The sequence below is a fragment of the Onychostruthus taczanowskii genome, unplaced genomic scaffold (genome assembly GCF_017590055.1).
Source record: "Onychostruthus taczanowskii isolate IOZ18803 unplaced genomic scaffold, ASM1759005v1 scaffold78, whole genome shotgun sequence".
NCBI classification, from domain to species: Eukaryota; Metazoa; Chordata; class Aves; order Passeriformes; family Passeridae; genus Onychostruthus; species Onychostruthus taczanowskii.
The window spans coordinates 2237792-2251560 of NW_024505671.1; the positions used below are offsets into that span (position 1 = coordinate 2237792).

General features: G+C 42.3%; 1 protein-coding gene across 4 annotated transcripts in view; it reads left to right on the forward strand.

Annotated features, from left to right (window-relative positions):
- The window catches only part of SASH1 (SAM and SH3 domain containing 1), a 535689-nt gene that overhangs the window by 386868 nt on the left and 135052 nt on the right, over positions 1-13769 (forward strand). The gene's annotated exons all lie outside the window — the stretch shown is intronic.

Below are 13769 nucleotides of genomic sequence, written 5' to 3' on the forward strand. Positions count from 1 at the left end.
GCCAGCAGGCAGCAATCTCGTCCCCAGGGAGAGCTGCCTGCCCTGTATATGTGTTTATCCCCGCAGGTGTGGCTCCGGGAAACCCTGGCTCTCTCTCCCTCTGGTTTTTGGCGCCTACAGTAGTCTCCCAGATCGGTCATCACGGCTTGCCCGGCTCCAGCCATTCTCCCTGGGGAGCCTCTTCTGGGCAGGATCTAGGGGAAGTGTTGCTCAACAGCGGCCTCATCCTTCCCAGGTGGCTTTATGGTGCTGCCAAGGGGTTTGTGCTGAGCCAGCCTGGCTGTGGCACAGCACGGCCCGCACCCGTTTCCTCCCTGCTGCTGGCAGCTGTGGGGAAAGGTGTTGGCTTCAGAAAACAAGACGGGCTAGGTGAGCAAACAAGAAGAGGCATGACAACAGCTAGGTGTAATTCGTGAGCACTTCAGTGCTGCGAGTGGGAAGGCAGGGCACAGCCCAGGAGCCCGGGATGGGGGCAGGGAAGCGTTCCCACCCGGGAGCGCAAGGACGTGCTGCGCCACAGCCTGAGCCGCAGCAAACCGCCTGCCTGGCCCGGGGCTGCGCCTCGCTTTGCGAAAAGCTCCTGCCCGCAAAGGCAGCCCTGAGTGCGGGCATGCTCTTCATCTACTGTCCTCACCTTCGGGAAGTTGCGAAAGCAAAGTTTGAGGATTTTTGCACGTGGCTGTGAATGTATATTAGCTTGCTTGGCCCAGGATATAGTGAGCCACTGAGAAGGAGTGTTTATTGAAGTGTACCCTGGCATCCTTATCCTTCCTTTGCAGCTGCTATTTACCAGACAGCATTTGTGGTGAATGTAGCTGGCAGGAAACATCGTCTGGAATGAACTGGATGAGTTAAAGAATTTTTCACACTAACATTGTTGCAGGCATTTGGCGATATTTCACATGAGGGGATATTTTTGTAACACTGAATTAAATTAACATTGCATGAAGCTGGCTCAACTAAATCGAATTTACCATCAAAATGTTTGGTGTTTTTGTTTTCGGTCCCTGCCTTGTTTACAGCTCCTCTGTGTTAGGCTCTGTGTTGCAGAGAGATCATCTCCCTTCACTCTATTGACGCGTTGTATCACAAATGTGGCAGCAGCACAGTTGATTCTTCAGCGCTGGCTGGGGGGTTTGCTTGGCGGGGTGGAGGGTGAGATTTAGACTTTCTCTTGGCAATTTAAGAAACTCATTATGAAAATGCACACATTCCTGTTTTAGTCAAAATAACCTGATATGAAACTATTTCTTTAAGAAACTTAGACTGCTCAAGAAGAATGGGAATGTCTTCTTTAAAAATTGCCGGAATAAAGTAGCAGGATTGTTTCTTCTATAGGCTATTCCGAGACTGAGAAATTGCTTTCTCCATTCTGGGCTTTAATTTGATGGTCAGATATAATTATTTTTCTTGTAGTTTGGTAAACCACGACTGGAACTTTATCATTCCAGAAGCTGAGAAAACTGCTTAAAAATAGATCTAAAAAGAGATCAGATCCCACAAAAACAGACAGTCATTAATATGCATGTCACCCCACCATGCTGAGTCTTTCTTTGTAGGTTGTGCAATCTACTCCTTCCTTTACCCTTTGCCTTTGTTTCCTTACTTTGTTCCTTGTTTGGATTTCGTGTAGTCCTGTTATTCTCTATTTTTTTCTTGAGAAAGTTTCTAGCAGATTGTGGTTGGTATAGCTGTATGGGAACAGACTATTTTGGTCGAGTTATTTATTTGAATTGGGACTGTCTACAACCCCCTCCTTGTCATCAATCTAACAGAGATGTTCCAACAGTGTATTAGTCATTACTGGGGTGACATGAAGCAGAGTGTAGTTCTGGAGACGCCCTTCCAGTGAAAGACACTGAGCTTTAAACCCTCTTCACAGATGTGCAGAGCTGTACTAGCCATGCCTAACTCCCTTGCATGCTTAGTAGGCTTTTCGCCTATAAATCCCCATGTGCCATTGAGATACTGGATCTTAGTAGTAGGGCTGGATTTAATGGGAAGCCTGGATGTCTCCAATTGATCTCACAACTCCCACCCTCAGTGTTGCTTATGGGGATGGGTGGGGTGCACTGCTGCTGCCACCTTGGTAAAAGCAGCAGAGGGAAAAGATCTCCCTGCCCAGCACCCAGAAACAGGCTCAGAGCTGGGCCTTTGTCTCCAGAGCTCTGACAGCAGCATGGCCATGCAACAGATGAAGTAAACAAACCAACAATACAGGCATTTTTGTACAGAATAGGTCTATTATTCTTCCTGACAGCATGACTCGGAATTTGAGTTGTCATTCATTGTATTGTTCCTTATTTAAAAAGAAAGAGAAAGCAGAACAAGGAATAATACAAATGAGACAGCTTGGGGCTTGTGCTTGCCTATAGGATATTCTTAAGGTTCTGTTGGTGCTACAAATTGGAACAATTTTGAAACCAGGTCCCTGAACCCAGCTGTATTCTTAAAGCAGTCAGGCATTAAAGTCTGACATACTGCTGTGATTTATTCACCCAGGACTGCTATGCAGATCAATAACCAGGAATCCATAACCAATCACTTACCGAGACTAATTCATTGATCACTCAATGTACAAAGTTTTCCGCAGCTGGCCGATGCAGCTCACAGTCATACAGAGTAGCATCTGTGTATTAATGCCCTCTCCTTTTCAACCCTAGGTGAGGTTTAGGCAGGAGGATGTTGGGTGGGCTGCAGCAGGGATGCACACTGCTGCTCCTGGGCACTCTGAGCAGGCAGCCCTGTCTGTGGCAGGCTGCCCGGCTGGATTCTGCCCTGACTGTGCCTGCCAGGCAATGGCTTCTGGCAGGAGCCTATGGCCAGAAGGCTGCTGGAAAGGTGCATGAAGCTGTCAGGAATTTGAGACAGCAGTTTGTTGCAGCCCTAACTCAGTAAAGCCTCAAAAATTTGCATCAGATGAATTTGGAGCCCTTTCTGGTCATTTGGACTCAAAATCCATACTGTATTCTGGACACAGAAAAACCAAGATGGATTTTGGGAGACAGCCTTTTCTGCCTTACTCCAGCAGAGGCTGGCTATGCCTGAAAAGCAGTCCTTGGGCTTGCTGTAGTATCAAGGGTGGGGATGTTTCACAAAGGTGCATCAAAAGAATATGGAGTTACACTCACCTGAACGTACACAAACTCCCTGCCAAAGGGTAAGAATTTTGTCTTATCTTCATGGTAACCTCCTCACCTGGACAAGTCTTCTGGAGCATTCCCTTGGCTGGGGGGGTAGTGCTGCAGGGAAGCCCTGCACAAGGGGGACACACAGCATAAATCCTTATTCCACTTTTCAAGACTGTGTAAACCTCAACTTAACTGGGCAGCCTGGAAGGTCTTTTCTTCCACTAGACCATTTCTGTTTACACATCTGTAGCATTTAAACATTGCAGGATTGTTTAAATGCATTTTATATTTAATGCATTTATGTTTATGTTTAAATACATAAACAATGCATAGATTTTGTTTAAATGCAGAAATATTGCATGACAAACTCAGTTCCTGGTCTTAAATAATTGGGGGATTTGGCCTGAAGCAAACAAACTGACAGTGGAGGAATTAAGGGGAACCACAGCATACCTCTCCATAATTGACAGATAATAGATAACAGATTAACTTCATTGGCAGATAAATGAATAAATGATTGAGAGTCATATCCATTAATGGTAACCAGCAAACATCTTCCCCACTTAGTCTCTTGATACAGTTTGTGAAGTCAGTGCCTGGATGCCCAGGAATGCCTCTTGCCTCCCTCTTGCAGCAGGAGGTGGGAAAATGGAGTGCAGAAGCAGCAAGGAGAAGAGGATTCCTGGGAGGAGGAGGAGGTGGAGGCATGAAGCACTCTGGTAGGCAAGTCAGGTGCAATTAAAAAGTCTTTGACTGAGGGACATGGAAAAATGAGGCAAGCTCACAAAGGCATCCAGCAAGAGGGGCAAATGGGAGCAGACACACATTCTGCTACTGGAGGGCATTAAAATGTCCTGGTCAGGAGATGTGGAGGGGGAACATAAGGGAGCACACAAATAATTTATCTGGAGAAGACTGTGGCAACCAGTGAGTGTCAAGGGATGGGAGGCAGAACAGGAGGAAAAGGGTCACACATGAGTTAATGCCTCATGCTCACAGACCCAGGTACCTGAATGTAGGGACACAGTTTGTGGGATCGGGAGTGGGGCTGCAGCCCAGCCTCATCCCCAATGGGCCACAGCTGTGAGCAGCAGGTGAGCAGCACTGGAGGCAATGAGACCTGGAGTGCCCAGGGGCACTGAGCAACCACCAACGGGAACAGAGGGCACACAGGTGCAATGCATTAATGGTGGGGGTATCAAAGGTTGGGCTAAACAACAAGAAGGGTCACTGCTTGCAGCCTTCTGAAGTGATGGGATGTTCCTGTGTGTGGGCTGATGCCTTCTGAAGTGGTAAGGTGAAGCTTTCTGAAATTGTATGATGATACTCTGTGTATTGTGGCTGTCTCAACTGTAGCATGTGCTGTGATACCTGGAGGTGTTAGAGAAGTCCACACTGGGAGGACAAGGGGTACACATAGAATTGGTGACATGGGGACACCATGGTAAGCTGCAGGAACTTCTTGTGTGGCACCGGGAGGAGTCCAGTCCCTTTCTCCCTATGTCTTTATTAGTAGAGGCATAGTAGAGGCAGCATATGCAATAAGACTGTCCTCAGCAGTGCACTATGCAAGACTGATGGCAATACAATTTTCTCAGGAATTTCTCGTTATGCATTTGTTTTCAATGACTATAAGGTGGGAGAATCAGCTAAAGGTAGTTCACTAGCTTGCTTCCTACTCATATTTAAAATTTGGAAGTTTAAGCCTTTTCTTTCTGATGTTGTGGCTGTTCAGCAGAGGTTGTAAAGCTTTGCTTTCAGTGGGGAAATTGATCAACTTGAAAACTGAAAATTGGTTCTGTCTGACACTGCCATGCAAATAAGACAGAGTGCAGCACATAATGTTCTTTTTGTCCCTTTTATGCTATAGATTTCCTAGTGTGGGGTAGTTGTACCAGGTTTGTGAATGCACACTCATTTTTAATTGGATATTTGTTATTAAACATTTATAAAGGTCATAAACAATGCATATGGAAGTCTTATTAAGAAGGATTTAGTCCCTTTGTGACTGTATACAAACATTTGAATATTTGAATCAGACTGAATCATGAGGTTAAAAAGAGATTGGTAAAGTCTTCAGATTTACTTTCTAAATTTTAAACCCTGTGGAGGCATATGGAGGAATTTAAAGTTAGTTCACTTTAATCTCTTTCTCTGATACCAGAAGGAGTAAACAAGGGGGTTTCCTTTCCTTTCCTTTTAATGAAAACAGGAGAGTCTCAAGACTTGAAATGAAGCCCTGAGAAGAGGCAACAGCTTGTTTCCTGCTTCCTTCCCATTTTGTTTCTGACAGGGACCCTTAGCTGTTTAGCTCAACCCCCAACCCTCCTGCACCCTCATCCTGTATGCTGTCCTTTCCCTGGTGCTTCTGCCTCTTGCCTCCCATGGGCAGTTGGCATTGTGCTTGGATGGGCTTAGGCTGCTCCTCCTCACTTTGGCCACCAGGCCATTGCCACTGAATGTAAGTGTGGATGTAAATCCTTGGCCTGGACTGTGAGGATGGTGGCTGTTTGTAGTATGCATCTCACCTAGTCTCAGCCTTCGTTCCTCTTCCCACAGCAGCAGGGATGGTTGGTGAGGTTGGGATGTTGTGCAGTTGTAGCCTCTGGTGTTTGTCCCTGCAATCTTGAGGTCAGGCCCTCTTTGTCCTTGTAGGAGTGTAGCAGAACCAGACCCTTCAGAACTGCCCAATTTAGTAGCTGCAGATGAAAAGGTCACCTATAGCAGCTGGAAAGAGCTGCTGCTAGAGCATAGCTTTGCTCTGCAAATGCAGGAATTGCTGAGTTGGAAAGGTGAGCTTGTGCAAGTAATGGGGTGTGGGGCAATTATTTAAAATCATCACAGTCACCATCATCTGTAGAAAGTGGTTTTCTGCCACTTCTGGTACTTCAAAACAGCAATGCCATTTTCTCTCTTCTAAGAAGGGCATCAAGACATTTTTAACGTGAAAGGATGAAGTCGGACAGCATCATTGACTTACAATAGTGTGGTGGGACTTTATGTATGACACTCCATCTCAGAATCATTTTTGCCCTTTTGAACTTGTAGTGATATGTCTTTGATGTTGGTATGTTGGTTTTTTAATTTGCTTCCAAATAGAGCTTAAAAGGTATTTTAGAAAATTATATGCAGGGATATTGCTAAAGGCCTAACATTTAAGTCTTTCATGAGTCTGTGGGCATATGCCTAAGAGAATTTTTTCTGTATATGTGTACGTAGGAATAAAAGTCACACAGTTTTCAACACATTTGCTTGCTTTCTGCATTCCAAGCTCACTTTCATTTGTGCAGCTACAAAGCTTCTGCTGTTTTGAGTTCTAGATAAGATTCAGAGGGCCACAAATTGGTGGTACAATCCTTATCAGCCATTTTCATAACTGGCAGAACTCGGGTTGGTCCAGTCTGGAGGGGAAACTGTGAAGGGACCAGCCTGGGCTGGGCCAAGACTGCAATCTCTGGGTGGAGGGTACCCTTAAGGTGCTGCTGGAGAGCAGGGCTGGCTGCTCCCTTCTCAGGCTGGAGAACCCATGTGTTCCAGGCACAGACCTGCCACTCCGGTGCTCTGGCAGTCAGTGTTAGCGGCAGCCAGCATGTGGTGGTGGAAGTGACACATGTCTAGCAGGAAAGGAAGAAGGTGTTTTCAAAGGTGGGGCTGCAGCCAGACAGCTGCAGCTGGGTAGCTCTGCCTTTGTTTGAAATGTAGTGCTGGGGAGTCAGCAAGGCCTTTGGCTCAGCTCCTGTGAGCCTTTGTACGTACCTGTCAATATACTTTGTATTTTAAGGAGTGGTTACCCGGCATTTTCAGGACACATGGCTCTTCCTCAGGAATGGGATGGTTTGGCTTGCTGATGCTTTTCATCTGGAGTATGAAGTGCTGATTTGATGGCTGATGGGGCTTTTTTGCCTTTTCTGTCTGGAAGTTGATGGAGACGTGAGTGGCACAGATGCTTTGGAAAATAGTCTAGGCTGTAAAGAAGAATAAAATTAATAATCCCTGTCAAGGCAGTTACTGTTCATCAGTGTCAGATGGTAAGTCACTGAGATCACTCCATATTCATATTTTTCTATATTGTATCTTCAAACTATGGACATTGATGCTTTTTAGAAATCTATCATATAGTTAATTATAGGTGAATTTAGTAGTTCCTGGCATTGAATATTACTTTCAAACTGGTTTCACCTGAGAAATAGAAGCATTACTGCTCTGCTGCTTCCTGTCCTCTTATCACAAAAGGTAAGAAATTAAATTAGGTAGTCAATTATCATTACAGGAAAGATTTAGGTGTTGGTTTATACTTTTAATTTATGTCTTAGAATAAAATTTGTGGATAAATATGAACATGAGGAATGTTTAAATAGAAAGGAAAGAGTGATAAATACAAATTTTGAGAAGTGGGATGTGGATAGAAAGTCAGTCATGCAAGGTATTGTTTTCTCTCCCTGCTTTAAATACTAGTGAAAACTTCCTTCTTGAAATTCTGTTCTTTTCTGTTTGCTACATCTTCTAATTAGTCACCTATTGACATTGTTTTAGAGGCAAGATAAAGTGAATGTTGCTCCTATGTGTTCACTTGGTTTAGGTCTAATTTTCTGTTCAGGGCGCCCATGTGGGAGAACATAAAAAAACTTCAATGATTCATTGGGTGGTTGAAGCTGTTAGTACTCCCCAGGGATGGCACAAGAAATGAAATCTCAATTAAGAGCGACTTTCCCTTACAAAGTCAAGCCTTTGAATCAGAGCATACCTCTGAGCCTTTTGTCTGCCAAATGGGTGGGGGTAATTCAGTTGAGAAAATGCAGTCAAGATGTGAAAAAATGTGCCTGGGGGCATCCAGTGTTTCCAGTGATGCACGGATGTTAGCAACATGCTGAGCTTTAAGATCCCAGAGCACAATACAACAGAATTCCCTTCTCAGTCTCTGGGAATTAAATTAGGTGTCAAACCAAAGGCCTTTAGGGAATTAAAATCAGCAAACGTTTGGTTTTCAGTTGGAACTTTTACATAACTTACAAACTTTCTGTGTGTGAAAGCTTATGGTCAAATGGTTCTATGCTGGCACTGAAATGAGGACTTATCACTATTTTAATGGCAGTGCCTTTTGTGTAAGCCAGTTGTAACTTAGAAACTTTAAAAAAACCATCAGATTATACTTCAGCAAAATGAATTCAAAAAATTTTGAAAGTCTAAAGTGTACTTTAAAATACATGACAGTATATACTTTATAATAGATGGTATAAGATTGATCTTAAGATTCTTAATTCCTCAAATTATGTGTTGGCCTAAACTAAATTATTTTTAAAGTTCCTGCTGAGATCCCTGTTCCAACTAAATAAGTGGATTTCCACAAGCTGATCATCTCACATATTCTGTTACATAAGAATTTTAAATAAAAAAGAAGAGGACTGAAGCTAAATGTGTATTCCTCCGAAAGGAGAAAGCAGACGAGGTCAATAAAAGTGAAATGTATTGTAGTGGTGCTATACATTTGGTTTAAATGAATTTGAAGTACACAGCTTGAAATATTTTGCATTAAGGTATCAGTATGGAAGGAGTATCTCTTAAATGCATTTTGTCTATTTTATGATAAAATAATAAATTAAAGTACATGTATCTTATTCTATGCTTCTTCATAAAATATGAAGAACATCTCTGATGCTTTAGATTTTCTTCCTCTTCTAGGCAGTATTCTTGATCTCAGCTCCTCAAGTTTAGGTTAGGCTTCCTGAATAATGAGAATTCTCCTGTAAGCTATTCTCCCCCAATATTTTTTTTTGTTCCTTTTTATGTGCAGTGGATTTGTTTTCAGTATTTTCATGCACTGTAAAATCAAGAGGACTAAAAATCCCTGCTTTCCTCTCCATTTCCATGAAAAAAAAAAAAAAAAGCCTATGTAACTTCATGTAGAGGGGCAAGGAAATGTCAACTGTCATAAATTCTTAGGTTGAAGATCTTCTAACTGAGCTAGTGGTAACTCCCAGGCAATTGGTTTTTTTTTAGAAGGACATGTTTTGTAGACCTAATAACTAGGCCCCTAGGTTATTTAAGGTGTTCTCCTCTGGACTCTTCATAACTGCTTGAGATATCTTTGAAGTGTAGTGTCAGGAATGAGTCTCACAGCCCAGATGATGGAGGTCTTGCAATGCTGAGGAGAGCAAAAAGATTTATTTTATGTGCCATCTGTTAATAAATCTTTTATGTAATAGTTGGTTTTCTATGACAGCACGAAAGAAGTTGACTCATGCTCAGCCTGAAGCCTGCTGATCCTTTAGTGAGAACTGCCGCAGGGCCAGCTGTCTCCCATCCCCTGCTCATCCTCCTAACTTATTTCTTCCCAAGTATTTTGCAACAATATGTCCTTTTTGCATACTGCTTCCCCTTTTTCTTAGTCCATTTCTCCAATTTTCATATCCATCTATGTTTCTAATCTACTCTCTGTTATTCCTGCAACTCCTTCTGGCTTCCTGAAAACTCAGAAATCAGGTTGCATCATCGTCATCAACAGACATGGTCCTCTCTTGCTCAAGGTTTATAGTGCTTTCTGCTGTCCTCTGCAGGCTCAGGCACATTTTGCAGATTTCTGCTGGGTACTGTGATCTGGAGAGGATGGTCACTGAGGCCCCAGAAGAGCCTCAAAATGGATGGCTTGGTCACAAGACTCAAAATGTGAACAGTTCATAAACAAGCGTGCTTGTAAGAATATTGAATAGTGTGCAAATGTCCTGATGCATCTTTGCAGTTTGATAAGGAACTACTGGCAAGTACTTTTTTATGTGGTTTCCCTGTCCTGCAGAGTTTCACAAAGAGAAGGATCTACATGAATCTGCTATGTGAAGCAGCATTGGGAACCATTTAAAAATGAAGCTGTATCTTGTTTCCTTCTTAATTGTAAGCTGTATTATTGAACAAAAGTTAACTCCATTTGACAATTTACAAAGTTGCTCAGAAAGGCAACTGACCTCAAAATCTTTACGTGCTTACAAAATAGTATGTGTGTTTCTTTTCACACTTTTCCCTGCAAATTTAGGTTGGACTAAAAGGTTGGTGGGGCCCCTGTGAAACCTACTTTTGGCCCATAGAGATAAACATTTACTTGCCTTTTCTCTGTCCTCTGCGCTGTTGTGCCTGGATCTGTGCTACTGACCTCTCCAGACCTGTGTGGAGGAGGCTTTTTTGCTGTCCATGGCAATGACAGCTGGAGGGCAGAGGTGGTGTGGGGCAGCCCTACCAAGGGGCTGGTGAGCCTGCTTAAACCCAGACCGCTCTGGTGACCTCTCAGGGAGTGAGAGGACTCAGTTTCTCTACCTGTTCAACACCCAAACCACATCTGCCGTGACCACTTCCTCTCATATGTCAAAGATATGCTTAGTGGCCTGTGGTGTTTGTGTTTCAGCAGCATTTGGGTAGTTAGGTCTTTCTGCTTACCAGCAGGTTCTGCTGTGTGGTACTAGTCAGAAAAAAATCTTTACTCAGCCTGCTTTATACCTGATGTAGTCATCTGAAGTAGGTGTTGAACAGTATCAGAGCCTTTGTTTTCCTCCCTTTTTAATGCCCTCAAACTAACCTGGCTTTCTGTTCTGTCTTTTTGAGTTTGGGATGAGTTTAGGTTACTTCTGAAATACAGGCCTCTCCCCTGCCTACCATTCCCGAATAAACTGTACATTTTCTACATTAGTACTTCTGTTGTGTGAATTCCAAGAAAGTTCCTCTTGTGCCAGTTAAATCTTTTTTTAGCAATAAGACATCCAGTTTGTCCTGGTTTATTCTTCATGGCTACTTTATTAGCACATGGCCTTTTAATATAATAGCCAAAGTTTGCTATTTGTTCTTGTCCCTTTTGTGACCTTACAGTGAACTCCACTATCTCTTTTCCCTTCTTCTTAGTTTGCGCTCTTTTTTTTTCTTTTTCTGTCACTTCCCTGGGTTTTGACTGTTAGTCTGCATTGTTTTATTTGAGACGGGATAATTTAGTTCACTTTGTTATTTTCTGTCTTTCTTCACTAGATGGATAACAGCAGAATAGCAGGGAATCTGTCATGGAGCCATTATTCCATGATCAAAGAAGTCAAAGCATTCTTGGCAGCGTCCTCTGCACAGCCTGTGCATGCAGCCCCATCATGTCCATGTGCACATGTGCCCACGTGTCCATGTGTGCCCTTCTCTCCCTGGTGTTTTACTTGAGGTGGTAGGATCTAAGGTGATGCTGAGGCAGCCCCTGCATCTTCTTGCTTAGCCCAATTATTGTCCAAATTTGTCTCACTTTTCCTAGGAAACCATGGGTTTGTTTTTATGCATTTCCTGTTCAATTTTTTTGAAGTAAGAGAAGCTTTCTGTCCTTCCTGAAAGAGACCAGAAATCTGGATGGCAGGAGGTCACTGCGGCACCTGGAGGGGAGCCAAAGCACTTCCCACACAGGCTGGGCTCCTGATAAATTGAAGAACAAACAACAACAAGGGAAAAAAATAAAGATCCTAACCAAGGGCTAAAAACTTCGAAATAGTTTTTTTAAAGAAATTTGGGAGACAAGTCTTGTGATGTCTTCAAAATATTGTGGCCACCTCCACCACTTGATTGCTCCTTCCTCCTTACCGTTAAGGATGGTGCAGTTTAGTGCAGTGTATGTGTATTTGAGGGCTTCTGTGCTACTTAGTCACCTGACTCCTTGGACTTTCCATGAGAACGGATTACTAAACTGACCCAGAATAAGCCCAAATAACCCAGAATTATCCCATGTACTTTTTGCTTGCAACACTTTCCATGGATTAGCTATGGCTACCGTTAGTACTTATTAATGGTTAAATGGCATTCCCTGCATGTTTAATCATCGATCTGACACTGTAAATTTTCTAGTTAGTTTCAAAATCCCAACAGCAAAAGTGATTTGCAGCTTCTCTGTATTTCTGTAGATGTTTAGGCAAAGATGTAAATCAGTGTGGTGAATTTAAGACTATTACAGTCAAAAATTTTCCTAATGACTTTACAAGGACTTCATTAAGATACTTAGTAAGGTCTCAGAAGTCCATGAACCACAAGCGGAAAACCACAGCTTCAAATACAATCTGTTAGGAATTAGTGGTGAATTCACAGTGTTTGTTACCTGCATTAATGCTAGTAAACAGGAGGAAGCATCTGCTATCTATTTAAGCAGCAAAGATAAGCAGCAGAGGTTTCAAAAGCAGTCATTTTATTCCACTGATGATGATCTGGAAAGGCTTTCAGGATTATTCTAAATGTGTTGTTTCTCATTCCCCACTTTAACCATATTGCCATATAGTTTTCATTATGGAGGAACATGAAATCCAGAAAGATGTGACTGCCTGAAATGAAGAGATATCACTGTATCATATAAACCTAGGTTACTGCAGTTGTAGTTAAATTCTGATTCTTCATCTTCAGTACAGTGTTAGTAAATGATGGCCATGGGTCCCTATGATGTAGTATCCACTACTTCTATAATTATCATTAATATAATTTTACACGGAAAATACAATTGGAATATAACTATCTGTTGCTCTGCTACCCTCCACAATGATCATGGTGCTGATAAAATTCTCCCAACTATAATACTTCTAGTTCTAATGAATCAAGTTGCCTTGCAGAGACTTAAAAAATATTTGGTATTTCAGTTTCTTCTGAAACTCTACATTTTGCATACTCTATATAGTACAGAATAATTACTTTCCAGCAAAGGCTTCCATGTCTTTACATTATTTGGGATTTTCTTTCTTTCTGCTTCTTACAGAGCATTTCCCCTTCCCATTTACAAGAGTGTCTCTTCTCAGCTGCATATTTTCTTCTGTTGTTGCTGTAATTTTTTTAGCAGGTTTATTTCTATTATGCTTCATTGTATAAATGTTGCAAAACAGAATTTCCTAAAATATCTTTGCTTTCCTAGAGTCATGGAACATGTGATGTGCAGCCTGTACTGGTGCATGATTGTTTACAGCACTAGGAGAACAGACAATGTGATCCAGTTGGCAGTGCCCTGGACCACAACTTTGGAAGACCCTGATTTCCTTTTTGGCTCAATAACTTATTTGCTGTGTTTCTCACAGCAGATAACTTTAACTTTGTGTATCTTCACCCTCTATTTCTGACTCAGATGTAGAGTGAAAATGCTTCTAATCTGTAAGCGGTGTTTCGTAGAGTATGACAGACTTTGTTCTTTAGGTGATGCTTCTGTAATAAACACACAATGCCTATTAAGTAATACTAGGAGAGGTACCAAAACATCTTAGAAAGTGAAACAACGTAGGAGATCCATTTGGGCAAACATTTGTCACAAAAAAGTTGCAGTGTTCTCTTGGGGGTCAGTGCCTGTCTGCACACAAAATCTACAATTCTCAGTAACTAGGGTTCCAACACCTGGCCCTACTACTTCTGTATTTATTCCTGCACTATTTATTTCTAGACTTTTCAGAACCTTATGTGTAGACCAAAGCTCCCATTTTACTTCATATGTTCCTCTGACTTTGGTAACTCTAATTTTGGTAATACTGTCACTCGTTACTACTGCAAGGATTATAGTATCTTGACTTCTGGGTGGCTGGCATAGTAGCAGTTTGGGCAAGTTGCTTTGAAAAGAGGAAACTCCCTTTTACAATTGTCAAGGTAATTTTCGGCTATGATGAAGTCCAACCA